This window comes from Eptesicus fuscus, chromosome 15 (assembly GCF_027574615.1).
Source record: "Eptesicus fuscus isolate TK198812 chromosome 15, DD_ASM_mEF_20220401, whole genome shotgun sequence".
NCBI classification, from domain to species: domain Eukaryota; kingdom Metazoa; phylum Chordata; class Mammalia; order Chiroptera; family Vespertilionidae; genus Eptesicus; species Eptesicus fuscus.
This window is the reverse complement of record NC_072487.1, coordinates 58,425,597-58,453,326: the sequence shown is the minus strand read 5'-3', so window position 1 is coordinate 58,453,326 and position 27,730 is coordinate 58,425,597. Positions and strand designations below refer to the sequence as shown.

Here is a 27,730-nt window from a genome sequence, read left to right as displayed (position 1 = left end):
AGGCCAAGGACTCTGGCACCGCCTTGTCTCGTGTCATCAGTGGAGTTCTCTGGCCTGGATGCACGAGATTATGATACAATGGCCAGGGGGACAATGGGCACTGGGCAACTATATATAGGAATTCTGGGCTTGGTTGTCATGGAAGCAAATGGGAAAACAAACGCCTAATCCTGAAAATAAGGCTGAGGCCAAGCTTGAAGGAAACACACACTAAAAACTTCCTGTCATTCTGATGAGTGAAAACAAAACCTTGCCGTAGGATCAGGGAACAGATGAGGAAAACCCCCAAACCAAACAAAATGTTAGTCTTCAAAATGACAAACACAGCACAGCAGGCGCTCTTGTTGAGATGAGTGTCCCATCGTAGGTTAAGTTCATTGAAAGGGTCTCTCAAAGGCCTGTTTTATGAAGCTTCGTGTTCTCGTTCTCCCTGTATTTGGGGGGGATGCAGGCAAGTCTGCCCTAGGACAAAGAGGATTCCTGGACCTGCGATTCATTGGGTCCTGTATGTGGGGACAAGCCCATTTGTCTCTCTCTACTTCTTCCCCAATAGCATCACCATCCACCAGCCATTGAAATCAGATCAGATCCTTGACCCATTTCTTGTTCTACAGTCAGTGGGGGAAGCCCTGTTGGTCCAACCTCCTGAGAAGCTTAATGCAAACCACACACCATTCGCTGCACTGCTCTTGTCCGGGCCCCTGCGGTTGCCTGCGGTGGACCCCACGGCACAGCCTTCCTAACTGGCTTTCTAATTCCAAGTTTCTTCGCCCTTAAGATTCCTTTCTTTTCTAAAAGCAAATGTGAGTGTGGGACCCACCCAAGCTGAGCCCTGGTGGCTCTCCATCTTCCCAGCCCCAGCCCCACTCCACACCCACACCGCTCCCACGCTGCGCTGACCACGGCCACGGGGAAAGCTCCGAACGGCACCCCGGGTGCTTCCGTTCACAGCCGCTTTGCACATTATCGCGAGGCCTTTCTTCTACTTTTCAGCCTGGCAAACTCTTATCATCTTTCAAAACTTGTCAGTTCAAATTTACAACCACTACGGAGATCTCTGATCTTTCCAGATGCGCATTCAGTCCCTCTCTGAGCTCCCCCACGCGTTCCCATCATGCTGCTGTGGGGCCTATTTATTTTACCTCCACCAGACTATGATCTTTTGCAAGCAGGACACCCATCTATCCATCCACATGCAACTTTTCATTTCATTGATTTATTTAATTTTTTAAATTGATTTTAGAGAGAGGGGAAGGGAGAGACAGAAACATGGATGAGCAAGAAACACTGATCGGCTGCCTCCTGCCTGCCCGCCACTGGAGACTGAGTCTGCACCCTGGGCATGTGCCCTGACCTGGAACCGAACTGGTTACCTCCTGGTGCATGGGACGATGCTCAACCAACTGAGAATTCCACCAGCCGGGCCATGTGTAACGTTAGAAGTTCACATCCCCCAGAACTTAGCTCAGGGCCTAGCCCAAAACATGTGGTCAATAAACATATTCCACAGATCCAAAGAGTTCAAACAGGAAAAAAAGTGCTCTGGAAAACCCAGATTTAAAAGGAAAACCTAACTAACCAAGCCCTCTCTCTCTCTCTTTGGATGCTGAGGTTAAGAGAGCCTTCCCACTGAAACATTGACCCACTTTTTAAATTGCCTGGAGAATGGCTTCTAGAACATTTGAGAATCCGAACAGAACAACATTCATAACCCCTGGCCTTCCAAAAAAGCCAAAAACGTAATTTCTGGTTTTGACCCTGAATCAACTCTGAAATGGATATTAGGCATCTGGTAGCTACGTTAGAAATTTCTATATGCAACTGTCCCTCCCTCCTTCTTGTACCCACTGGTAGGCACAGGGGCTTGTGCAATGCACAGGTGTAACAGGTGCCGTGTACCTGAATGCACCAGGACTTCTTTAGTCATCTCCTAAGGCCGTGAGTATGGAGCCCTGGTGACTATGAGAAGGTCCTTGCGGATTCCTTTCAGATGTTTAGCACTGCACTCTCACCGGATAAAATGTTTTGCCCGTTTTCCTCCGTCAGGAAAGCACTCATCCCGGGTCTGTAGTGTTCGGACCATCCATTCTGCAGAACCACCTGTTGCGGCTCAAAAGCAGCGATGCTTCACATCGCCCAGCCCGGCAATGGAGAAACAGAACATGCCCAGGGCTCCTGCAGCCCCCACTTTCCAAAACACGGCCCTGTCCTGCCACAGTCACTAGTGAGCATTGTAGGTCTACTCCCTCTGAACTGTTAGGTAACTGGGTATCCGACTGGTAGTTCAATCACCCCCATCCCTCTGAACTAAACAGTATTTGGACCCCCAAAGTGCCTGTTCTTAAATATCCTCCGTAACACAGGCTGGAGACTTGTAGGGACACAAGTGAATGTGTGGTGCCTTTTTCTAACGTTTTTGGGAGGAAGCTCGGTGGCATCTGCCATTGTTAATTGAGACGCTCTTACAATACCAAATGCTTAATTCACCTGTGACTCTTTTGAATCAAGTGATGAGGAAGTAAGGTCTCCTGCTGTTTGTTTAGACTGTGTAGCTGTCTTTACCGCACTGACAATCCCGGGCAAACCGTTGAGTACAAAGGCCTCTTTATATCAGTGACTTGGCCTCAACCGTAGAGAGCCTGCCAGCAACTTCAGGTGATAGCTGGAGCTCAGAAGCCACGGCCAAGGCCACAGTGCTTCCTCCTCAAGACCCAACCGGAAGGGAGATGCCTACGGACTGCAAGGAGATGGCAAGGGCACACGGTGCACGATGGTAGTGCAGTGAGGGCCCAGAGAGGGGGTCACTGTAGAGATTTCTGAAAGATCAGACAATCAGGAGGAAAGAACACATATGAAGGCACGCATGTATACTTAAGACACACAGACAGCTCAAAGTGATGACATGGGAAGCAGATGGGAAAGGCGATGGTCGGTCAGGATCGGGAACAAACAGCCACGCTTCAAAGCCGAGTTTCTCTAAGACTGTCCCCCTGCAGCGGGAGTCTCTGAACCAACAAACCCAGTGGGTTGCGGACCCTTTTTTCCTTCCTTTTCACCCATTCCCATGCAGTGTAAGAAGATTCTGGCAATGGGTTAAGCTGTATTTTTAATCACCATTAAACACGACATCAGCGATTTCAATCTTTTCCTCTCACGGCACACATAAACTAATTACTAAAATGCTGCAGCACACCTAAAAATATCTATGATAATAGCAGCGTAATATGCTAATTAGCGCTAATTAGACCGGACATCCTTCCGGATGAAGCCACGGCTGTGAGGGAAGCCCGGGTCCCGGGTCCCCGAGAGAAGCTAGTGCAGAGGGGAGGGCAGGGGGAGAAGGTCTACTCTTGCATCAGGCCTCTAGTATTATGTATTTTGCCAATCTGACAAAAAAAAAAAGTATAATTTTGATTCATTAACACCAGATGGCTATTGTTGTGTTGGCTACCGTCATTTTTTCATTTGACAATCTCCAAGAAGTCAGTGCCCCTGACTAAATAGTCGGGTATTGCATGTTTTAAAAATGCTTGCGGCACACCACTGAGAATCACTGCACTAGGTTCTTCCTTAGGGCAGTTCTTACTCCAAACTCACCCACAGGAATACCGCTCAGCGGCACTGGGCTCAGGTGTAGGGCCTAAGCCTCCAGGAAGCCAGAGGGGTCGGGAAGTGAGGTCCAGGTTCGCCTCCTGCTGTCTCAGCCAGGTCTGTGACCAGCAACTGTCAGGTGCTTTTTACAAGGTCACTCGCTGACCTTCACCCGGCCCTTAAGAAATGGAAATAGGACGTCCCACGACACAGACAGGGACACAGGCGATTTCTCAGCTCTCCTCCTCAGCCTGTGGAGACTCAGCGAAGCGGACCTCTGGTTCCGCACCTGTAGAATGGAGACGACACCACGGGCAGCTCCCCAGGTGCTGTGGGAAGTCCAGGAGGCCAGGTGTGAAGCACAGGGCCTGGCGCACAGGGGGTGCTGGAAGGGTCTCAGTGCCACAGGTGTTCAAGCCGACGCCGTACGATTTTGCACCGAATTATAAATTGCCTTTTGGGGTTTGCGTTTCCTACAGATGAAAGAACTTGGTCCCTTGGCCGGACAGCAGGATGGAGAGGCGCGGCGTCCCTGACGCTGCTCGGAACAGATGCCTCGAGCGTTCCTCCCGGCGCCAGGCTCGCGGCAGGTGCGCGGCAGCTAGTGTTTGACTGATTGATTCTGGGCAAAGCCAACTGCACTGCTACTTCTGGCAACAGCTCGCCAGCTTACCCCGCAAGTGGAGGTGGCTGCAAAGACGAGGGGACTGGCTGGGAGACCGGGATTCGGGCTCGACCCGAATGACACCCCGGATTCAATGAGTCGTCACCATTTTGTTGGGTAACAATGCACAGAACGGCCCCAAGTCAACCTGCTACAGAAGGGCTGGTGAGAGCACATTCAATTCTCAAACTTTACGGGCTTTTGTGGGCAATCATTCTGAGGTCTACAGCATTTCCCTTTAAATCTCTTTCAAGATCACCTCCAGCTTCCGAGCAAGGTAACTGGGTATCCGACTGGTAGTTGTGTCAATCACCCCCATCTCAATGACCCTCTCCCACCCCACCTGCTCCTGCAGCCCTGTCCTTGCCTCCCCTTCTCCCTGTTCTCTTTCTCTCGATCGCACGTCTCACCACCTGATCGGATATGTACTGGCCGACTGTCTGGTTTTCCCCACTACCTCGGAGGGCTTTGCACGGATTGTTGGATTTTAGTTCACGACGGATGAGGGCATTTAGCCTTGTGTACGCCATAAGCGTCTATACACGCAAGGATGGTGTCCGTTTTGGACGCGTGGCAGTTAACTGGTTAAACGCAGCTGAGCGTGAAAGCATTTCCCCAATGCTCAGCGTGAGAAACCGCAGGGCCTATGCCTTACACCTGCCTTGGAAGTCTATGCGTGTCTCGGCCTTGTGGCTGCCGTGGCCAGTGTTTGGCACCATCAACACCGGCACTCAAGACCAGATTCAGTCCCTCCAAGAACCCGTCTCACTGCCCGTGGCCTCTGCCTTCAAGACTGGTGGTCTCGGGGGAGATGGACAGACAGACAGTTACAACAGAGTGTGATCAGTGCTATGATCCCAAAAGGAGCTCAAAGATCTGCAGGAGCAAAAAGGAGTCCCCCACGCCCCCCCCCCCCCACCCCCGGGCCAGACAGGAAGACCGGGGAGGGCCTCTGGAGGAGACGGGATTCCCGTTTCCAAGGACAAGTAGGCATAGGTCAAGTGCATGGAGCAGGGAGGAGGGTGCAGTGGAGAAGCGTGATCGGGAAGAAGGAAGAGCCGGCCTGGAGCGGGAGACGGCAGGACTGTACTGTAGGGACAGGGCATCGGTGTGGCTGCAGCGCCGTCCACAGGAGGGAAGGAGGGTGAGAATGATCCCAGAGAAGCGTGGGGCCCAAATACCAGCCTTCCATGCTGAGCGCAGAATTTATTCTGATGGCAAAACGGACAGCCACTGGAGGCGAGAGAGAGGCCGCACATTTTTACCTTTTCTGTGCCCGTAAACCGCACCCAGAGCCCCGACCCGCTCTCCCGCAGAGGGGAAAGCGGCTGAGTATAAGTGAATTTCCACGGCGAAAGAACAGCCAGCAGCACGACCCCGTTGATGACAAACTGCAGCAGTCCATGATTCCACACTTTGTTTTGTTAAGTAGAAAACACCAATGTAGGGCCTTTTCTCCTCTGGGTTTTACTAGGAGGTTGGAACTGTCCCTTTGAAATTCAGTGCCTGCCCTAGTGGGTTTGGCTCAGTGGAGAGAGCATCAGCCTATGGACTGAAGGGTCCCGGTTTGATTCCGGCCAAGGGCACATGCCCAGGTTGTGGGCTCGATCCCCAGTAGGGGGTTTGCAGGAGGCAGCCGGTCAATGATTCTCTCTCATCAATGATGTTTCTCTCTCTCTCCCTCTCCCTTCCTCTCTGAAATCAGTAAAGAAATATATTTTTTAAAAAAAAGCATTTGGACTGATTCGGGTTCGATTCCGGTCAAGAGCATGTACCTCAGTTGCAGGTTCCACCATGGCCCTGGTTGAGGCCACTGAAGGAGGCAACCAACTGATGTGTCTCTCTCACATCGATGTTTCTCTCTCTGTCTCTCCCCATCCCTTCCACTCTCGCTACAAAAAAAAGAAAAGAAATTCAGTTTCTAATGAATGTACTACCCTTACAGCTGGAACAGATTACAGCCCCACCCAGGGGAAGGGAAGATGGGAACTCCGTCGGCTACCTTGTCTGCTCCCCACCACCCTTCATGTGAAAAAAATGACAAGGAAGTACAGGAAACCAAGCGGTATGTCCACGTGCTGGCAAACACCCAAAACACGCAGGCATCAGCCAAGAGCCCGTGGTCTGTTTTCCAAATACAGGGCCCCGGCAACGTCCCCAACGTTTCTAGATCTGAATTTTACTCCCGAGCTTTCACACCCATGTGCCGACCCCAGGACACGTGACACACATTTCACGGGCTCATTTAGATTCAACTCAATGGTCCAAATTTTACCTTGGAAAGCGACTCGATATCCCTCTGGACTCATTGGTTTTTTATGAATGGTTTGTTTGATCACCACCAATGTTTTATCGGTTGCGTGTTAGGAAGCTGACAGACACAAAGGTCACCAGATTGTGTATTTCACGGGCTCCCAGGGCATCAGGGGAGAGAACTACAACACCCACTAACATGAGCGCTCAAAGAAAGGAGCGAATGCCCACGGCCATCTCTATCTGTTGTTGGCAGAGTGGCCAGAAGACAATGGGGCTCTGGAGTCAGGGAAAAAAACTCAAATCTTGATTTACTGCTTTACACTGTTGCAATGACGATTTACAGGACACAACTAACTTTCATTTTACATTTGTAGGAACGTCTACTCTAGGAAGGAAGCGGCCCTGTGCCAGATGGTGAGAATAGAAACATGAGCAGGACAAAACCCTAAACCTAATGAGCTTCCTTTCTGGCAGAATGGACCCCATGTCCCCAGGGGAGGCAGCGCACAGCACGGTGGGATTCCAGAGGGAGAGCTGACTCCTACCAGGGACGTTATGAGAAGCATCATGGGAGCGAAGCCATCAGCACGTGGCTTTGAAGGACAAATAGGGTCTGGACCTGCGGAAACGGAGCCCAGGAGGTGCATGGGGAATGACGGGTTGAGGTTATTTAACCGGCATGTAGAGCTGGTAAAGACTCTTGAACAGAAAAGTGGGCAGAGGACCTGAAAATATACCTCTCCCAAGAAGACAGACAAACAGCCAAGAGATAAATGAAAAGATGTTCAACCTCACTGGCAATCAGGAAACGCAAATTAAAACTACAATGAGATACCACCTTACACCAGTTAGAGTGGCCATTATCAACAAGACAAGCAACAACAAGTGTGGGAGAGGTTGTGGAAAAAAGGGAACCCTCATTCACTGCGGGTGGGAATGTAGACTGGTACCACCATTATGGAAAGCAGACTGGCGATTCCTCAAAAAATTAAAAATAGAGCGGCCATTCAACCCCACTCCTGGGTATATACCCGAAAAACTAGAAATCATTCATACACAAAGATATATGCACCCCTATGTTCATTGCAGCATTATTCACAGTGGCCAAGAGTTGGACACTATACTAGATAAAGATGTGGTATATATATACAATGGAGTACTGCACAGTCATAAGAAAGGATGAAATAGCATCATTTACAACAACATGGATGGACCTGGAGAACATTATGCGAAGTGAAATAAGTCAAACAGAAAAAGCTAAGAACTACACGATTTCACTCACGTGTGGATATAAAACTAAAACAGCAGTGTGGTGGTTGCCAGAGAGAGGGGGTGGGGGAAGAAAGGGGTCCTAGTATGAGGTGACAGGAGGAGATTTGACTTGGGGTGGGCACATGGTCCCATATACAGATTTTGTAAATCAGTAATCCACACATGAAACCTGTATGTTCATGTTGACTAATGTCACCCCAAAAAAGACTCTTGAATAGGAGAACGGTATGACTCTTAACCTTGCTCAGAGACTGAAGGGAGGTGTTCGCAGGTGGGGTGGATATGGTGATGGCTCAGGCAAGAGATGGGGATGGGAAGGAGGGGGTCAATTTGCGAGGAAGTGAGGAGATGGGCACCACTGGGCTGACTAGGCAACCGACTGGCTGATGGAAGGCAGGTCCCAGGAGACCTGAAGACGCAGAATATCCCAGCGGATCCCAGCTGGGCACAGGACGTTCAGGAGGAAGTCAGTGAGTTCCAGTTTAGAACCTTTGACATAAAGGCTGAGTGAGGCCTGCAGGTGGAGAAAGTGAGGAGCACATGCAAGAAAGGGTCTGGGGCTGAAGCTGAGAGGCGCGGGCCGGAGGTCGAGATTCTGGCATCATCAGACAAGCGTGGATCCATGTGTATGTGAAGGGGGAGCAGAGGAGAGGACAGGGGCCCTGACCAGTCGCGTGACGGCAGCTGGAGGAAGAGCGCTGAGAACAAGGTAGAGAGATGGTATTGCCAGAGGACAGTCCGGAACACACGCAGGCCCCAAACCCAGGGAGGAGGATTTCCCTGGGAGGAAGGTCAGCAGTTTTAAATGCCACGGACAAAAAAAGATGAGGCAGGAGCAAAGGCCATGGACTTGTTGGTCTGAAGTCGCTGTCAACGCTCAGGAAAGCCATTTCATTAAGTGGTGGGGCCAGAGTCCCACGGCGAGGGAAGGAGAAGGAGAGGGGGCAGAGGGAGGCGGCGGCAGGAGCAAACAGGCCAGGAATGACTCCTTCGCCGGGAAAACGCCCCGGCAGGGTGCCGATGGGAGGCCACTGCATCGGAGTGGCTTCAAAGCAATGCCGAAGGCACAAGACAGATGCCAGCAGTTCAAGGCAAGACCGAATGGCAAGCAAATGGAAGTTGGGATACCGATCCCTTTAAGAGATTTGGAGGCGAAAACTGCAATCGCAGAAACAGAACGACAGAAGGTCCTATCCAAGAATGGTTCTAATAGTTAAAACACAGAACACTTTCCTGGGGCTCCTAATGCTTCTTTTCTTAGACTTTCCAGGGGGAAAAGAACACCTCTAAGAACTGAGGTTTGGGGGAGCAGTGTGACGAAGGACACAGCACTTTGGAGCCAGGCGATGTGCACCTTAACTGTAAAACTCTGCCGGGGGTGACTGTGGCCTTTCTTAAGCCCGATTCCCCCTCGCTCCTCGCAGAACATTTGGTCCTGTCCAAAACGTCCACTGAGACACTCGGTCCACGGCCACAGGTCCTGGATATTTGGGTCTGTCCAAAATGTCCAGGGACACATCTGGTCTGCGTCAAAATGTCCTTGACGCGTAAACCCCCGTCTTCTGCAAGATTCGAACCCTGACCCACCCACCCGACCCCACGGGCCATGGCCAGCGAGGCTCCTGAGGCAAGACGAGTTCTTGGCATACGGTCACAGTACAGTTATTGGGCCCATAAAACATAACAGTGCTTCTTATTTATTAACCCTATAAACCAAAAGTAGACATAAACGTGATGGGCTATTTGAACCCAGAGATGTTTTCTAAGCATGGATAGAAGGTCCTGTCTCATGGGATGTTTATGTTGAATCATCAAAGATTTTTATTTAGCTCACTCATCAACGAGGGAGCCAATAAGACGTCACAACTGGTCAGAGAAGGTTTTTTAAAAAACCACGTGTTTATATGAAGTAAAGGAAGGCTTAAATGAGTTTGCACACAGATGCAAAAACTTATCTCTCCACAGGCAACAATCAATTGCACTCTAAACAGACACAACAGATTTGTAATATGGGAAGAACCATTTGCATTAATATCAGTTTTCTATTACTTAAAGGACTGTCAAATAGCTTGACGAGAATGAAAGGTGGGTGAGCTAATCAAGACACCCACAGATATAGATCTATGCCCATTTTAAAGTTTTGTTTTTTTATTATAATTTTTCCTAACTGAGCTATTAAAAAAATAAAACAGGCTGAAAAATGGAGCCACTTATGCTAAGCCCCACATCACCAAACTGAAACTTAATTTCATTCGTTTCAGCTCTCCCAGAAATGGAACCTTCCACCTGTCAATCAGCAATGTCCTGATCAGCACTAGTGGGAAATCAATTCAGACCTGTCACCTGCAAAGAAGTAACTCTGCAATGACTAACCCCCTCTCCTGCCCAGTGTAACATCCTCTTCCTGCTCCCTTCGGCCTGTGAGCCCTTCGTTTTGTACAGCCCCTCTGAGCTCCTTTCAGATGACTGGACACCGACTAATTCATCAATCGTTGAATAAAGCCAGTGAGAGCTTTAAAATTTACTCAGTTGAATTTTGTTTTTTAACAGAGTTAAGAAGTAGGTTAAGCCAATAATGAATTGCTTACTAGATCAATACTAAGTACTTTCTATGGGTTTATGGGACAGACTGGGATGGGAAAAGTGAAGAGTCTCTCTTTCACGTCTGAATGAGGCACTTAAAATGTTGGTTACGGAGCTATGGAAGGTGCCTTCTCTTTCTCCTTTCTCCAGTCGTTTTTCCCTAAGAATGCTCGGGTCCACCAATTCCGAGCTATTAATGCCTTCACTCAGGGAAGCGATTGGTCTGTAGTAATCAAACGGCAATAGCAAGCGGCCTGCAGGGTCCTGGCAATTTCCAAAGAGAGTTTTCGAAGCTGAGAGACGCTCTGTGAATGGCCCTGTAGTTGTGTGTAAGGCATTTCAGTGCCACGGGAGGTCCCAACAACAGACAGGACCATACCTTCCCCTCGAGCAGCTCAAAGGCGAAGGTTTTGTAGGAACAGGGCGAGTAAGGAGAGAGTGGCAGGGAGGGAACAGTTACCCCTTCGTTTTTAGTGAAAACAAAACAAAACACACACACACACACACAAACTCTTGATCACCACCACCACCATCATCATCATCACCAGCAGCTTTAACAGTAGCAGATTCACAGACGAAAACCCTTTACAAAGCCCGACGCAGCTATACAAAGGGTGGAATCGTTTTGAATCATCTGCTTACTTCAGATGACACGATACGGGGAATCAAAGGGATCAGCCAAAACGTTTTAAATGTGCTCAGCTGGACCACTCCCCGTCCTCTTCAGACAAGTTTCCTAAGTTCTAATGAAGTAAACAAAACGACCACACACTTCATGAGAACGTGAATCTCTGCAGCACGTTTTGAATCCATCCAGTCAGATTAAAAACATACCTTTGCTGGTTCCAACGACTTTACTCATTTGTTGTTATTGTCTGATGTCTCCTAATACATGTGGTCAGTCCCTAGCTCTGATCTAGAGCCCAGTATTTGGTCAGGAATGTAATCTCTTCAATTACAACATCGTTCCAAAGGGAAAACGGGGGTGGGCTTTACATTACTGCATTTCATTACAAGAGTTCCCAGAACGCCCTGGGTAAAAAGTGGAGCATTCTTACAAAAAAAAAAAAGAAAGAAAGAAAGAAAGATCCCTGATTCTTAAGATTGGGAAATAATTAGGTGGCTTTTGAAGTGAAAAGTGACTTTTCAAGATTATAAAATAGTCATTCGGTTATTCTGCCGGCTGCTGGGTTTTACACAGGTTGCTGACTGGCTTCATGTGACTGTTGTATTCAATGAAATGAGACAATGTTTGTAAGTCAGTTGGAAGATAAGCAATAACTGATAGTTAATGTAAAATGCATATCAATTAATGCCAATAACAACAACACAAAGGACATCTGACACTGGGGCTATCGATGCCTTACACCCATTAGGACATCAAGTGCTGAGGAGTTTCCTATGTGGGTGGTTTCAAATGAGCCCCAAAGGTAAAAAAAATTTAGATGATCAGGGCTCCAGATAAAGTATCACTTTCCAAATACTGAATTATTTTAGACGCCTAAGAAACAGCTCACGATGTAAAGAGATTTCATTCAGCTTCCAACACAAGATTGAAATTTTCTTCCTTTTTCATTAAAAAAAAAAAAAAATCTTCATCAACCTCTGGTTGATGACAAATTTTCATAAACTAACAAGAATCTGCTCCTACTATATTACTTTAATAATACCGAATATTTCTGCAGTAATTTAGAATATGAAAGCATTTCTGAATGTCTTTTCATTTGATCCTGGAAATAACCCCATAAAGGAGGCATTGCTTTTTTACTCATTAGAACTGGAGGCTCAGAGATGGGAAACGGTTTATCTCAGCACTCACTCACGGGCAGTGCGGGCGACGCCGGACCTCCGCCTAAGGCCGCCCAGGCCGGCCGCTTCATGGCCTGCCATGTGGGTGGTATTTCCTGGACTGGGGCCTGCAGCCACTCTCAAGCCAAACCTCAAACCCCGGGGTCCAACATCTCCTGTGCAGACTATAGAGGAAAGATGATCCACACACAGACCGGTTTTGAAAAGATCACCTGCCCCTAATTTTCACTAGCTCCACTTGGGTGAAACGGTTCCGACTGGCATCTGTTCAATCAAAACGAACCCAACGACACACGGGAAGTCGCGCTCGAGGCCAGTACTGCGGCGGGACTCCAAGATTCCACGGGGGGAAAAGGGTTACGAGTGGAGGAAGTGGTTCCACGGAACACTTGGATGCTTCCCGAGCGGGAGTGCCCCAGGGAAGCCACCGCCACCAGAGCTCGGAAGGACTTGTTGTGTCGTCAAATGTGGCAGCCCTGTCAATTCCCCGCACTTCCCTTCTGACGCAGGAAGCCAGGGCACAGGTGCTGCTCCACCTCAGTGGGAGCTGCTCCACCTCAGTGGGAGCTGCTCCACCTCAGTGGGAGCTGCTCCACCTCAGTGGGAGCTGCTCCACCTCAGTGGGAGCTGCTCCACCTCAGTGGGAGCTGCTCCACCTCAGTGGGAGCTGTGGGCCTGGGTAGGTCTCAGCACTTTCTAACTCCCTCCGGCCTTAGATGGCCAGCTCCAGTAGCCCCTCCTTTCACTGGGATGACAACGACCAGTATAAAAACCACCTCCAATTTGCTCCATCTATTATAGTTTTAAAAGTTCTCAGGTACTGTTTTTGCCATCCTTCAATTTTGGAGATGGTAAATAAATAAATAGGAAGTAAATAAACAAACAAACCGCAAGCCTGCCCTGGACTTACAGAGGACCACCATCCCTCCACCCCATAGTTCTCACACTCCTTCCTGCCCCGGCAACACACAATGGGTGGTCGTCTATGTACTCAGCACTCTTCCATCGGCATGCTGTGATTTCAATAGCAGCTCCGAAAATTAGGGGAGAAATATAGTGAAAAGTACTGTAAACCTTTTTATTTAAAAAAAGCTAGAGGGATAGCCCTAGCCAGGCGGCTCAGTTGGTTGGAGCGTCATCCTGTACACCAAAAGGTTGCAGGTTCAATTCCCAGTCAGGGCACATACCTAGGTTGCAGGTTCGATCCCTGGTCGAGGCACGTACAGAAGGCAACCGACTGATGTTTCTCTCTGACATCGGTGTTTCTCTGTTTCTCTCTCTTTCTCTCTCTAAAAAAAAAAAAAAAAAGAAAAACCAATAAACATATCCTCTGATGAGGATTTTTTAAAAAGCTACAGGATAGAGGCATACTAATGAAGCCATTGGGGAAAATATAAATTAAAGAGAAAAAATAAATCTATTTTTTATTTAAGTATCGGATTTTATTTTTAAAGAGTCAGTCTTCCATTATGTAGGTAACATAACCAAGATGCAACAGTATACTGTAGATGTATTAGCAGAAATGGTCTTATTTTACTACTAACATAACAATATACAGAATTTACCGATTTAAATGTGTTAGTTGGGAATTTATTTACACTTTACTGTCCGCCTATGATTTAGTTATCATGATTATGTTTTTTTTCTGAAAGACATGTTGGTGGCTTCATTCCTGCTTGCATGCAAGGTAGATGTGGATTTCTTCTTCTTCCCTTCTCTATATTCTTAATTAAAAACTTACCCATGGGCAAAATTTTAAAATACTGTAAAACTGTAGTAACTGAAATAGCAACTCACAAGTACAATAATTTGTGATCGCCATGGCTATTACCCATCTAGCTCCTCACTCCATTTCTTTGCTATCAGCAACAATCTGCAAATTCTAGCACACCCAACGTGGCTCCATTTCTATCTTTTTCACTCCAGAACGTACTTTGGAATACTTACTAATATAACAAAACTGACTTTCGAGAAGGATAAATCTGAATCAGCTCAAATTTACTTTTAAAAAGCAAACCAGATCTGTGGTTAACCAGGATAACCCTGAAAACAGATTGGAAAAGCCTGACACTGAGCCAGGAAGACAGCTAAAACCAGAAGTTCAGAGCGAGGGCCGATCAGGGCTGGGGCCTGGCAAGTTGTAAAGGAGAGGACGAGGGAGTTAGGGTCACAAGGATGCTGGCGGAAACCCCTCTGCTGCCGCTGCCTCCAGCGTCTGGGTGGGAGAGAGGGTGGGGTAGAGGTCAGAGAGAACTGAAGAGGTGGAGGTGCAGGAGGTGGAGCGATTATAGGCCATTTAGCCACCGGTGAATGGCAGTGAGAGCAGAGTTGGAAAGGAGGTAAGTGTCCAGCTGAAGAGACCGAGTACAGTCATCCCTCAGTATCTGTGGCCATTTGTCCCAGGACTGTGGCAGAGGCCAAAATCTGCGGATGCTCAAGTCCCCTGTGTACAATGGCACAGAACTATGCACCCACAGATTCCCAACCACGGATAGAAAATACAGTTTTCCACCTACAGTTGGTTGACTCTGTGGATGGGAAACCTGGAAATACAGAAGGCCAATTGTACATTTATGGAAAAAAGAAAATCCGCGTGTAAAGGGATCCAAGCAGTCCCAAACCATATTGTTCAAGGGTTAACGCCATTTGCTGGGGCATTCATGACCACTGAGTCTAGTATTGGAACTCCAGAGCACGATGGTCACGGTTGGAGTGAAAGGGCCGACTGTGAGGCTGGCACCGACTTCACTGAGGAAGATAAAAGAACATTCCAGAAGGTATGGAGGAGGAGGAAGTAAGCAGAGAGCAAGTGTCTGAAAAGGGAAGCAGAAATATTCTCAAGAGGTGGCAGAAAGGAAGGAATGCGCCCCCCTCCTCTTGGCTGCATGGAAGAAAGGGAGTATTAGGTACTCTGGTTGCAGACGGCTAAAAGGGATATGGTGTTGCCATCGGGGGCGGGGTGGGGTGGAGGGTGTGTGGTCCAAGTGACCTAGAGGAGGGGGGTGTGACCCAGGACATTTACAACAGTGAGGGACAGCACCTCACAGGGACAGCACCTCACGGTACCCAGGCACCCCAACCCGCTGGCTTTCCCCAGACATCCATGACACACCTGAGCTCCCAGGCACTGAAATTCCCAGGCTCTGTCCCACTTAAACTACTGTTTTGTCGGATCTCCTCGGGTGTGGTTCATGTTGCTGACCCAATTCAAATCCAGGAGTATTTGCTGAACGGCCTGCCAAGTGCTAGGGCTCTGAAACGGCCCTGGACCTCAGAGAGCACACAGTTTAGCCGGGGAGACAGAGAGGAGACCTGCCAATGATAAGACTACTTGGCACGACTGGGAATGGAAGTGAATGCAAAGGCCAGCAGCCACCCCACCTATTTCATGTTTCTCCCCTCGCAAAATCTCCTTGTCAGCTCATGACTCTGAACAGTCTAGACAGCCTGAAATCCTGATTTTGTCACGTTAACTTACAGAACATTGGCCAATATTTTCAGGTGTATTAAGTCTGAAGCAGTAAGAAAAGATATTTTGCTTAAGTAATTTTTAAGGAGATGAATGGGCCTTAAAGTGAAATTAAATTAGTGAATTCTCACCTTAAACATAGGCATCACATACACAAAAGTGCAAGCCTTTTAAGGGCTCAATATCTATTATCTGAAGGGGAATCGTTGGTTTTGTTTTGAGATATGCACCCTCATGTTTTAAAACTACAGTGAGTCCAATAGTGAGAGAACTTTTCCAAGGGAGAGCAAAAACATGAACAAATTAGTCTGTGTATTACGGCCCCAGTTTAAAAAAAAAATAAAATAAGACAGACCCTGTGTGTGTCTGCATAGAAGACATCTAGGTGACTCCGGGGCACACTGCTAATAGGGATTATGTGGGTGCTCAGAGATAGGCTGGCATTATCGGTGGCCCTTACACTTTATTAGGCATTGCCATAGAGCTGTTCTTTAATCATGAACGGGTATTACTTTTCTAATCAGAAGGGAAATCTACGCAAGCATCTTAAAAGGGGTAGCTACCACCCATGACTATTTTTTTTGTCTCTTTCGTTTACTTTTAATAGACTTTATTTTTTAGAGCAACTTTAGGTTCACAATAATATTGAGCAGAAGGTGCAGAGACTTCGCATAGGTGCCGTGTCCCCCCACATGCACAGCCTCCCCCATTATCAGCATCCGCACCAAAGTGGTATATTTGTCACAACTGATGAACCTACATGGACACATCATCACCCAAAGTCCACAGTTTACATTAGAGTTCTTGATGTTGTACATTCTATGGGTTTGGACAAATGTGTAATGAGATATATTCCATTATTAGAATGTCATACAAGGATATCTATGCTCCCCAAATCCTCTATGCTCCTCCTATTCGTTCCTCCCCCAAACCTCCTGGCAACTACTACTTTTTTTTTACTGTCTGTAGTTTTGCCTTTTCCAGAATGTCATTCAGGTGAATTCATTCTTGAAGACCTGTGGATACCAGCTCAAAAGTACCCCACGGCCTCTTAAAGCGATTGGCACCTTGCTGCTGGTCTTCCTTATTCAGCCAGCTTAACAAATCTAAGGGCCTCTTCCTGGTACTAAGTACCCCTGTCGTCTGGCTCTACCTCTCCTCACCCGACACTGTCCTCCCACTAACTTCCCTACACACCACCCTTCTGGCCAGACTGGTCTCCTTGCTGTTCCAAGATCCCTTCTTCTATAAGTTTGCTCACTTCTGATACTCATTCCACCTGTTATGGACTTCTTTCTGCCCCTGTAAAAATCCTCCTCACCCGCCAAGGCCCCGCCTGAGCTCCACCTCTTCCAAGAAGCCCTCCGGGACTCATCAAGCCCTTTTCTTCTCCAAGGTTACAATTATTGAAATCCAAATGCACAATTTCTCACTTCAGTCAACTCTGCTCTTACAACTTAACACCATCTGTAGGTCTATTAACTTAAGCTCTAGAATTATCAACCCACAATAAAAACTTGGCATTCGTTTCCTAAGGAAAATTCCAGGATCCCCAAACATAAAGACGAGGTTGTGCCCTAGTTGCTGTGGATCATTTAAGGGTGTGTATTTCTGCTGGGAGTCTTCAATGGGATGGCGTAAAAATTCCCAACACGGCTTTGGCTTTAGACCAGCTCCACCACATACACGTTTCGTGATCTTTGGACTCATCATTTCATTCCTCAGGGGCTCAGTTTCCTTCTCTATTAAATGTGACCGATAATCTGTACCTCTGGTTTATAAGACATACTGATCCAGATGACAAGTTTAAGGCAATCAGCAGAATTAAAAAAAAAACACAACAACCACCAATGCTTGTTTTATCACTCAGGAATTCAACAGATGCAGCATTCTTATAATAAACCAGAATGGATGAGTTTCACTCTGGTCGAGGAGGGAAAAAATAACTAGCAATGCCAAAAATATCAAGGACTAGCTGAAGGGTTGAGAAGGTCCTACTCTGCTTCATGTGGCTGTCCCTGCAGCTTTGGAGGGCTCACGGCGCATGAAAATAAAGATGACATAAGGAGCGTGGCTTGCACCAGTCATCTAAGAATATGCTGTGCTCCCAGGAAGCTCAAGAACCTAGCCCCAGGATGACTTCTCAGACAGCAATGTACCGGCAACTAAAACCTTAGCTCGCCCTGCACTCTCGGCCAAACACGCCCTCTGGGTTGAGCCTGACGACTCTGAAACTGCTTGCAAAGGGGAAAAGCCCGTATGGCAGGAGCCTCTCTTTCTGGGCGTAAACAGTGAGGGACCGAACCCAGCAAAAGACAAGCGAGCGGATCCTCCTACCTGCACTCTGGCCGTTCTTTTACCTCGCTGTTTTTATTTAGCCGCCACCAGTGGGATTTTTCCACAGGATGCTATTTAGGATTATGAATGCGTTAACAACGAAATGTGTACGTGATTTGGACATGCTCCTGGGCGATACCATAAGACCTCATGGAACTTATTTTAAAAAATATATGATAGTTATTTCTAAAAGGTTATTCCTGGCATCTTCTCATCTCAGCACTTAAGAGAAATTCTTTTGGTGTTTCTCTCTCATCCATGTGTTTCTCTCTCTCTATCCCTCTCTCTCTAAAAATCAATAAAACATTTTTAAAAAACCTCTTTACACACAGTCATCTTGCCTAGGACACGGCCTCTCCTGCAACAAGGCCATCCCAGGGTCTATACCTGTCAGTGTCAGCTCTCTCGAATCCAAACCTCCTTTCTGCTGAACAGTATTTGAAAGCGAGGAGAGGACCGGGGAGTCAAAAGAAGTCTCAAGAGAATGGAGGAATTTTATATAAATACTAGAGGCCCGGTGCATGAAATTCGTGCACGGGTGTGTGTGTCCCTCAGCCCACCCTACACCTTCTCCAATCTGGGACCCCTTGAGTGATGTCCGACTGCCCGTTTAGGCCTGATCCCGGTAGGATCAGGCCTAAATGGGCAGTCGGACATCCCTCTCACAATCCAGGACTGCTGGCTCCCAACTGCTCTGCCTGCCTGCCTTCCTGATTGCCCCTAACTGCTTCTGTCTGCCAGCCTGATCACCCCCTAGCCACTCCCCTGCCAGCCTGATTGATGCCTAACTGCTCCCCTGCCAGCCTGATTGCCCCTAACTGCCCACCCCTGCAGGCCTGGTCACCCCCAACTGCCCTCCCTTGCAGGTCTGGTCCCTCCCAACTGCCCTTCCCTACAGACCCAGTCGCCCAACTTCCCTCCCTTGCAGGCCTGGATCCTCCCAACTTCCCTCCCTTGCAGGCCTGGTCCTCCCAACTGCCCTCCCTTGCAGGCCTGGTCCCTCCCAACTGCCCTCCCTTGCTGGCCATCTTGTGTCCACATAGGGGGCAGCCATCTTGTGTGTTGGCGTGATGGTCAATCTGCATATTACTCTTTTATTAGATAGGGTAATTGAGCTAAACAATCAAGCTCCAATTCCAGGGAAAGAAAATTCGAGGGGGGCAATGAGAAGACAAGGGAACATTCTTTCCAAAAAGAATCAAGATTAGTCATTTAGATGATTTGATTAACAACTGAATATATTTTCTGCTAAAGAATAGATGTCTTCTCCCTTTTAGCCACTTCCCATAACTATGGTTCTAGAACACTTAACGGTAACTTTCAACCAGGAGATGCAAACATCAGACGTGGAATTCTGAAGCAAATGCTTGTGTTGCTAGAAACTAGCTCTGAACGAGTTGAGTAGTCTATGCTTTTATATATATATATACTAGAGGCCTGGTGCATGAAATTTGTGCATGGTGGTGGTGGTGGGGTGTCCCTCAGCCCAGCCTGCACCCTCTCCAATCTGGGATATCCCTCTCACAATCCATGACTGCTGGCTCCCAACCGTTTGCCTGCCTGCCTGCCTGATTGCCCCTAACTGCTTCTGCCTGCCAGCCTGATTGACTCCTAACTACTCCCCTGCTGGCCCGATTGCCCCTAACTGCCCTCCCCTGCAGGCCTTGTCCCTCCCAACTACCCTCCCCAGCAGGCCTGGGTCCCCCCCAACTGCCCTCCCCTGCAGGCCTGGGTCCCCAACCGTCCTCTCTGGAAGGTCTGGGTGCCCCCAAACTGCCCTCCCTTGCAGGCCTGATTGCCCACAACTGCCCTCCCCCTGACGACCATCTTGTGTCCACATGGGGAGGCCATCTTTGACCACATGGGGGCGGCCATCTTGTGTGTTGAAGTGATGATCAATTTGCATATTACCTCTTTATTATATAGGATTTTAAATATATTTTTATTGATTTCAGAGAGGGAGAGGGAGAAACAGAAACATCAACGATGAGAATCATCGACCGACTGCCTCCCACATGCCCCCCTGAACTGAGGATCAAGCCCGCAACCCAGGCACGTGCCCTTGACTGGAATCGAACCTGGAACCCTTCAGTCCGCAGGTTGGCACCCTATCCACCAGCTAAGGCTATGCTTATATTTCTGATGAACAAATGTTTTTCTTGGCATGGGAAGAGGGAGATGGTTAGTTGACTAAGTTCCCAGGACATGGAAAGCTTACATGAAATGTTTTTTAATCCTTGGCACATGAAACTGTGGCTAATTCAAAAAGCCCCAGAAATCTCAGGCAGGTGGGTTTCTTGGGAAGGAGAGAGAACGTGATATTCAACGTCAGGGTGGTGGTCATTGTGGAGGCTTCCTATTTGCTGTTGACAAATTCTAATAATGCAACCTCTGAAGACGCCTGGGCGTCTAACCGAGGATGCAGAGTCACCTGTACCACTCTGCACCACTGCAGTTACCAACTCCAAGTCTTTAGAGCAGAAATGCCATCTTCATAATAAGCATGAAAATAAACTCCAGATCACATTTTAATGTAGAAATTCAGGTATTGAAAAGAGGAGGCTAGCATTCTCCGGACAGATAATTTGGAGATCAGCAGAACCCATTAAACATTTTGGTCTGGCCATTAAAATTATGCCTTGTATCCTACGTGCTCTAAACGATGTACATCTTTGTACTTTACACAACTATTCACTCAAGAGTTTCCATTTCATTACTGTCATTTTTAGAGAAACCACCTCTTCTTTCTCTCACCCCAAGAGAAATCTGGTTGCGGTGGGCACCTGTGAGGAAGGTCTGATGCCCTAGCAACTAATTGGCTCCTTGTAAAGGCTGAGTTTTAGGTCTGACCTATTTAGAAATCGGAAAAGCTTCTCTTTGAAAAGCAGGCACTTCAGATCTTGATTTTTAAGTGTCTAGTGTTGCTAGAGTCAAGGTTAAATGAATTGATAGTTTGGCGCTAGACGCAACATAATTCTTAGAAATCTTAAGCTTAAATGTAATTTACATGCTAACGCTTTTAAAGTCTCATACCCTACATATATAAAATAAAGAACATATTCAGGTTGAGCTACATGTTGAGTGACACCTAAGAGTAGTCCACATGTACCCAGTCAGTGTACCTCAGTGGTTGAGAGTTGACCTATGAACCAGGAGGTCACAGTTCAATTCCCGGCCAGGGCACATGCCTGGGTTGCAGGCTTGATCCTCAGTAGGGTGCATGCAGGAGGTAGCTGATCAATGATTCTCTCTCATCACTGATGTTTCTACCTCTCACTCCCTCTCCCTTCTTCTCTGAAATCAATAAGGAAAAAAAAAAAAAAATATATATATATATATATATATATATATATAAAAGGCTAATATGCTAAGTGTCCTTCCGCCTGTCTGACCGGTCCCTATGATGCACACTGAGCACCAGGGGGCAGACGCTCAAGGCAGGAGCTGCCAAGCTGCAGTTACTTGGCAACAGTGGTTCCCTGGTGACACACCCTGAAACCAGAGAGGAGGGAGCCTGATTCCTCACGGGGCTGCACGATTCCACCTTCGGCCGTGGGTTATGTTGTTCCTAGGGCACTGTCGCCCTGAATCTGGTTTACTGCACACTTGCATTTGTGTTCCACACCCTGTACAACAGCAACTTTGCAGAGTGCCCTCTTGCACTCCGGGACCCCTGGGGGATGTTGGAGGGCCAGTTTTGGCCTGATCCCTGCAGGCCAGGCCAAGGGACCCCACTTGCCAGAGGGACCCCGCTCACTCTGCAGATGCCCTTGGAGTCACGGCGCCACCCCAGGTACAGCTGGCCGGGGAGGGACCACAGGAGGTTGGCTCCAGGACGTGTTCAGCCTTCTCGCCCAGTCCCACCCTGCTGGCCACCTTCTAATTAATTTCCTTTCAATGTGCACAAATTCGTGCACCGGGTCACTAGTGTTTTATAAAAAGAGAGTAGTGCCTATGTCAAATATAAAGGTCTATAATGACATTTATTAAAATGGGACTAGTTTCGTGGGTATCACTGTACTTTTTCCCCCTTCAATCATCTTCGGGAAAGTCAGTGACACACTGCCCAGGGGCTGAATGTGGCCTCCCCTGTCTCTGTGCATAAAGTTTTATCGGAACGCCACCAACGCTCTGTGCTTACGGCAGCTTTCACATTAGAGTCCCAGCTGAAGTTGCTGTAACACGGACCGTGTGGCTCACAGAGCTGAAAATATTTTCTATCTGACCCTTTACAGAAAACACTTTCCAATCCTTGGCTTAGGATTTGCAGACACTGACCAGGATAAATCTCATAAAACAGTTCTCCTTCTAACCAATATATTATGTTAAAATCCCAGTGGGTAAAATTGTCAGGCAAAATCGGAAATTTCATTAATCTATCTGTTTTGTTGTTCAGTTTCACGCAAGAGCTTCTATGAATGTGGACTGAACTGCAACCAAACACTGTGGGATTTTGGACGGAGACAGACAACAACCAGGGCCAATGACCGTGTGCATTCGCTCCAGAAGGGGCTCCGCTCCCCGGTGACCACCCTGGCAGTGCCCACTGTGGAGCCCCACGGCACCTGCCGTCTCCTTCTGAGAGCGGGGAAGACTTCCACCCCATCTCGGCCTTCAGTTTCCCAGCTCCTCAGAAGGCCTCACGACGCAGGGAACAATGACAACGTCCACAATGTTCTTTGTCAAGAAAGATCTTTTCCTCTTGGCAGAATCACGGTGTCAGAAGACTTCTGTTAGAACAGTCCCCAAGGTTCCGTCTTGGGACTGGTTATCTTGGAACTTGCCACTTAAATGGAAATGCAAATAAGCTTACTCTGCTGCAACTGGGTTCTGTGGGTTCAGAAACGCCAGCACTCCCTGCAATGACCTGTACGAAAAACTGTGCTGTCTCCGAGAAGTCACTGGGCAGTCCAGAGGAGTCAGTACTGAGTCAGTCCCTACCTAACTGCCCCCGGTGGCAAATTAGGGGACGGGAACAATATCATATCCACAAGCACCAAGAGGGAACGGAGACCAGAGGTAAAAGGGTAATCGAGCAGAGGCAGTAAAAGCTGTTCTTCAGAGAAAGGGAAAGCCAGAGTCTCGGAGAGAGAAGCCGGCAGGGAGGAAATTCTCCCACACGCCCAGCAGCGCTCCTTCGGACGTCCAGGCGGAGAAACCGGGGAGAGGACGCTGGCGGCAGCAAGTAAGGGGGCTGGCGGCATCAGGTTTGCTCGTGAGGCCACTCTAGAACGGGGGAGGGGTGCCTGCATGGCAAGCTCTGAATGCAGGAAGAGGACCTCGGCTCTGATAGGGTGACAAGTGCCTGTGGTCCTTTGATGAGAGGTGTCTTTTTTTTGTTTTTTAAATATATTTTATTGATTTTTTACAGAGAGGAAGCGAGAGGGATAGAGAGTTAGAAACATCGATGAGAGAGAAACATCGATCAGCTGCCTCTTGCACACCCCCTACTGGGGATGTGCCCGCAACCAAGGTACATGCCCTTGACCGGAATCGAACCTGGGACCTTTCAGTCCGCAGGCCGACGCTCTATCCACTGAGCCAAACCGGTTTCGGCTGATGAGAGGTGTCTTGAGAAAAAGTGTTGGTAGCAAATATTATGCAAGAGTTTAGACTAGAAAAGCCAACTGAGAATAACAGAAAATCTCACACACACACTATCAAAACTCCTTAGAACGTTTTCCTGTTAATCCACAACAGCGAAGACACTCCCGCTGGGTGGCCAGTACTGAGACCGACAACAAACGGGGGACAGCATCACAAGAGGGTTCTTGCGTCTTCCCTGGGCTGCTCCCCAGGATGTGGATGAAAAAAACTATGTTGTCCTCATTCACCTTATTTCATCTGCAGCTGGTCTTAGGGTCTCATTTTTTTTGTTTTAAACACATCACGGTAGCCGTTTCCTAGAGCAGACAATTCCATAGGCACAAGATAAAGAAAATGACCTGTTCTTCCAGGGGTGGGGAGGGGGGGGGGAGGGCGGGGAACTCGAGGGAGTAAGGAGGTGGAACGTCACCACTCGTCTGACTTCTTATAAATGACCTGGCTGACTGTTAAGTTAATGATCCACTGTCCGCGCACTGCACTGCCTCTCAGATTTAAACAAACCTCCCAACTGAACTACATGTTCTGGTTTCTTTGTTATTGTATAGATGTGTGCGCGTGTGTGTTTCTCTGTGCCGCAAGCAGAGACCTGTGGGGAAACCCTGACAGAACCCAGCCCTGTGTTTTATACAGCAGGAGGAGGGGCCCCGTAAACACAAGCAGAGCAGAGCGCTTCCTCTGGCTGACAACCTTATGATTTCCCCTCAACGCGCTGTTTAGAATCGCGACGGCGTGTCATTTCCCATTATCCTCTGCACAAGACCAGCACCCCACGGCCGTGGCTTTCCTTTCCAACAACCCATCAGGAAGAATATACACGACCGTCACGTGCTGCTGAAACCTGTCCAGACGGACAGCCCGGAGCCCAAGAGCCCTGTCTGTGCACAGAACAGGTGTGTGGCCAGGCGGCTGGGGCGAAACCTCCCCTCCAGCTTCCTGGCCCTTCTCAGCTTCCCGCCCTTGCAGGCCTCCCTCTGGGTGGGGAGGGAGAGCAGCCTTGGGAGAACCCGCTTTCTCGGGCGGCTTCCCTCTGCCAGGGAAGACTGGCTCGCGCTCAAGACGGCAGGCGTTTGACAACTGCAGAGAGCAGCGAGCTTGTCAGCTCGTTCGATTCACATCCCTCACCGGGAATCAGAAAGCCAAGGACACCGTGGTGAGTTCCCTGGTTTTATGGGTCTCCGCTCGCTGCTTCCCCACCGCCCCCCCAGGCCTGCAGCTCACCAGCGTCCTGGCATCTACAGTGTGGGAAACCTCAACTGACAGCCGACAGCCCCACAGCTCCACCCCGTTACAATGTGCAGTTGGATTTCACGTGCGCGTTGCAAACACCATTCGAGGCGTGATTGACTGGCTACTGTCTAGCCCCACAGCTGTTCTCTCACCCCCAGGCTTAGCTGTTGACAGGGATCCACCACTCGCTCCCCAGTACAGAGCCTTCTCACCTTCGACCTCCTCCATCGCTCCTGAGCATCCAGAACTATGCAAGACTGATAGGAAGCATGCGAGAAAGTATTTACTAAACAAATAAACTGAAGTTCTCTTTCCACGGAATCACTCATGCGCGACAAGAGCCGATTCGATGCCTTCTTCCTGTTTTCCCCACCCTCTCATCAAGTGGTGTTGTTTTTTTCATCAAATTAAATAAACCACTTCTGACCCATGGATATTGGCTATTTACATGTTAAAACCAGCACAGGCCTCACTACACAGATGCCACCCAGGGCTTTCACACTCACCGTGTTCTTTCTTTTAAAGGAAAAAGAACCCCGCCACTTGTATTTATCGCAAATTACCCTCCTGTGGCTGAGTCAAGGCAGACTCTCTGTGCTACACAGAGCCTTACTCAACATTGTGCCATCATGACTCTGTGACCACCCTCCCCCAAGGTCCCAACCTAGTCTAGCTTCCAAGAACCTGAAATCACCCACAAAAAGGATAAGTCTCTGGCTTAGGGCTGTGATTAGTTCAGAGGTAGGTACTGACACTACCTTCTAAACATCTGATTTTTAAGCTGTTGCAGGAATAGAATGGTACTGGTACTCTAGTCCTTTCTTTTTCTCTTTTTAAAAAATATATTGACTCCAGAGAGAGGAAGGGAGAGAGAGATAGGAAACATCAATGATGAGGGAGAATCACTGATTGGCTGACCCCTGCACATCCCCCACTGGGGATCGAGCCTGTAACCCCGGGCATGTGCCCTGACCGGGAATTGAACTGTGACCTCCTGGTTCATAGGTCGATGTGCAACCACTGAGCCACGCCAGCCCAGCGTTCTATTCATTTCTGATTCTTCTGTGCACAGTGCAGCTATCAGTATAGAGCACAGACTCAGGAAGTTGCCTGAACTTAACCCTTCTTAGTGCACCCCGTGCAGCGAGTGGTCTGTGGGATTCCCGTGTCCTGTGGGGAGACCCACCCTTCAGGCGAGAAAGACAAAGGAAAAGGAAGCTATGACATCGAGAGAAGTGTCCCGGGTCAAGCTTTTGCTGGAAATGGTGTTTGGATGGATCAGCTTCACCCTAATGGCTCCACAGGTGTAGCTTCCATTTCAGATGCAAACAACGCACTCAAGGGGTTAGTACCTGACACTGTGTTTTGCCCTCTGTTGCAACATGCCAGTCTTTTCCCACGCACAGAGTCTCAAGGTGCCAAGGGAGCATTTCCTGTACCCTTCCACACGCTCCTGCCCCTGCCCCTGCCCCTGGCGTCGACTGTAGGTTTTCCCTGGAAAACAACAACACAGGCTTTCTCCTGCATTTTAAACTACTACACAACAGTTGAGCAGAGAGCATGCTCACTCCACTGCAAGCCACAATCATCCTAACAAACCTGCTTTATTAAAGGGAAGTCCGCCACGACAGGAATACCAGTAAGAAGCTACTGGGTGGACCACAGTGCTTAATGGTCTGCAAAGGAAAGGCCCCCGGGTTCTACAACTCAGGAAGGCAGCTGCCAGTCTCAGGACTTACCTCTCCCCCCTCTCCTACAGCGGTCCTCAGGAATAAGGACCTCTTATTTACCCCCTTGGTAACCTGGTAATTAGACCATGTGGACATGCTGGGCCGTCAGATCTTCGGGTTACCCGAAGAGTCAATATTTTTAAACCCTTACATGAAAAATAACCCCAAATTCATGCTTCCGACAGAAGGTCCCAGAGGCCGGAATTTCAGTCAAAGGATGAGAATCACAGGAACAAAACGACCACTTGTTAAATACAAACCACGCGTCAGATGTTGAACCAGGCATCCCACCTACTTCTCATTAGTGTACCTTTTCTCACTAATCTCTCAAGGTCAACAGTTACTCTCTACCCAGTTTTATCCGGGCGCACAGAACGCGAAGATGGCCCAGGAAAACACAACCGGCATCGAGAGAAGTAAGATTCAAAGCCAAGCCTTTGTTCCCAAGACCCCACACCAAGCTCCTCCCAAGAACGACACAGCGGACCCTGGGAAACAGCCTGTTCCCCGACCTGGTACTCAACCTGGTACTCAAACTGGGTACTAGAGGTGCGGTGGAAGGGACCTGGGCTTCAGAGGGACCTGGGAGAGAGCAGCTCTAAGGCCTCCCGCCCTGCTCAGACATCCTCCTAAGTACCTGATTCTCACTCACCTGAGGGGAGCTGAGTCATCAAGACCCTTCCATTTCCGGCTGTGATCAAAACAACTATGGATCCCTTTGCTCCCTCCTTCCTTCCCTCCCTGCCTCCCCTATGGTTTTGGTTACATTGTCAGTGAGGAGACCCCCTCCATGGCCTCCTGTATTTCTCCTGAGCCTCCAAAACTGGGCAGTTTAAACCCTCCTCCCAAATGATGCTTTCTCAACACCCTTCAGCTACATATAAATCACTGCCTTACCCCGAAAGCAGCTTGTGATCCATTCAGACATATTCGCCCCACCCATTCACCCTTTCCATTCCTACCCTGAATTCTGTGTAGTTAACTTACATCTCTCATACCCCAAACACTTCAAAATACACATATATTGTTTTAGAACAAGACAGAATACAAATAAGTAAACAAAGAAAAACATCTGTCTGGTGTCCATCCTATTTCTTGCTCCCAAACAGTGAAAGAACCAACACTAACCCATCCCTCACATCGTGCTCTTTCCACAAGCAAAGCTCACACACGTCAGCACCCAAC

At 48.5% G+C, this 27,730-nt stretch overlaps 1 protein-coding gene across 1 annotated transcript in view; it reads right to left on the bottom strand.

The window, feature by feature from the left end:
* ZNF462 (zinc finger protein 462) overlaps positions 1 to 27,730 on the bottom strand; it is a 131,825-nt gene that overhangs the window by 36,618 nt on the left and 67,477 nt on the right. The gene's annotated exons all lie outside the window — the stretch shown is intronic.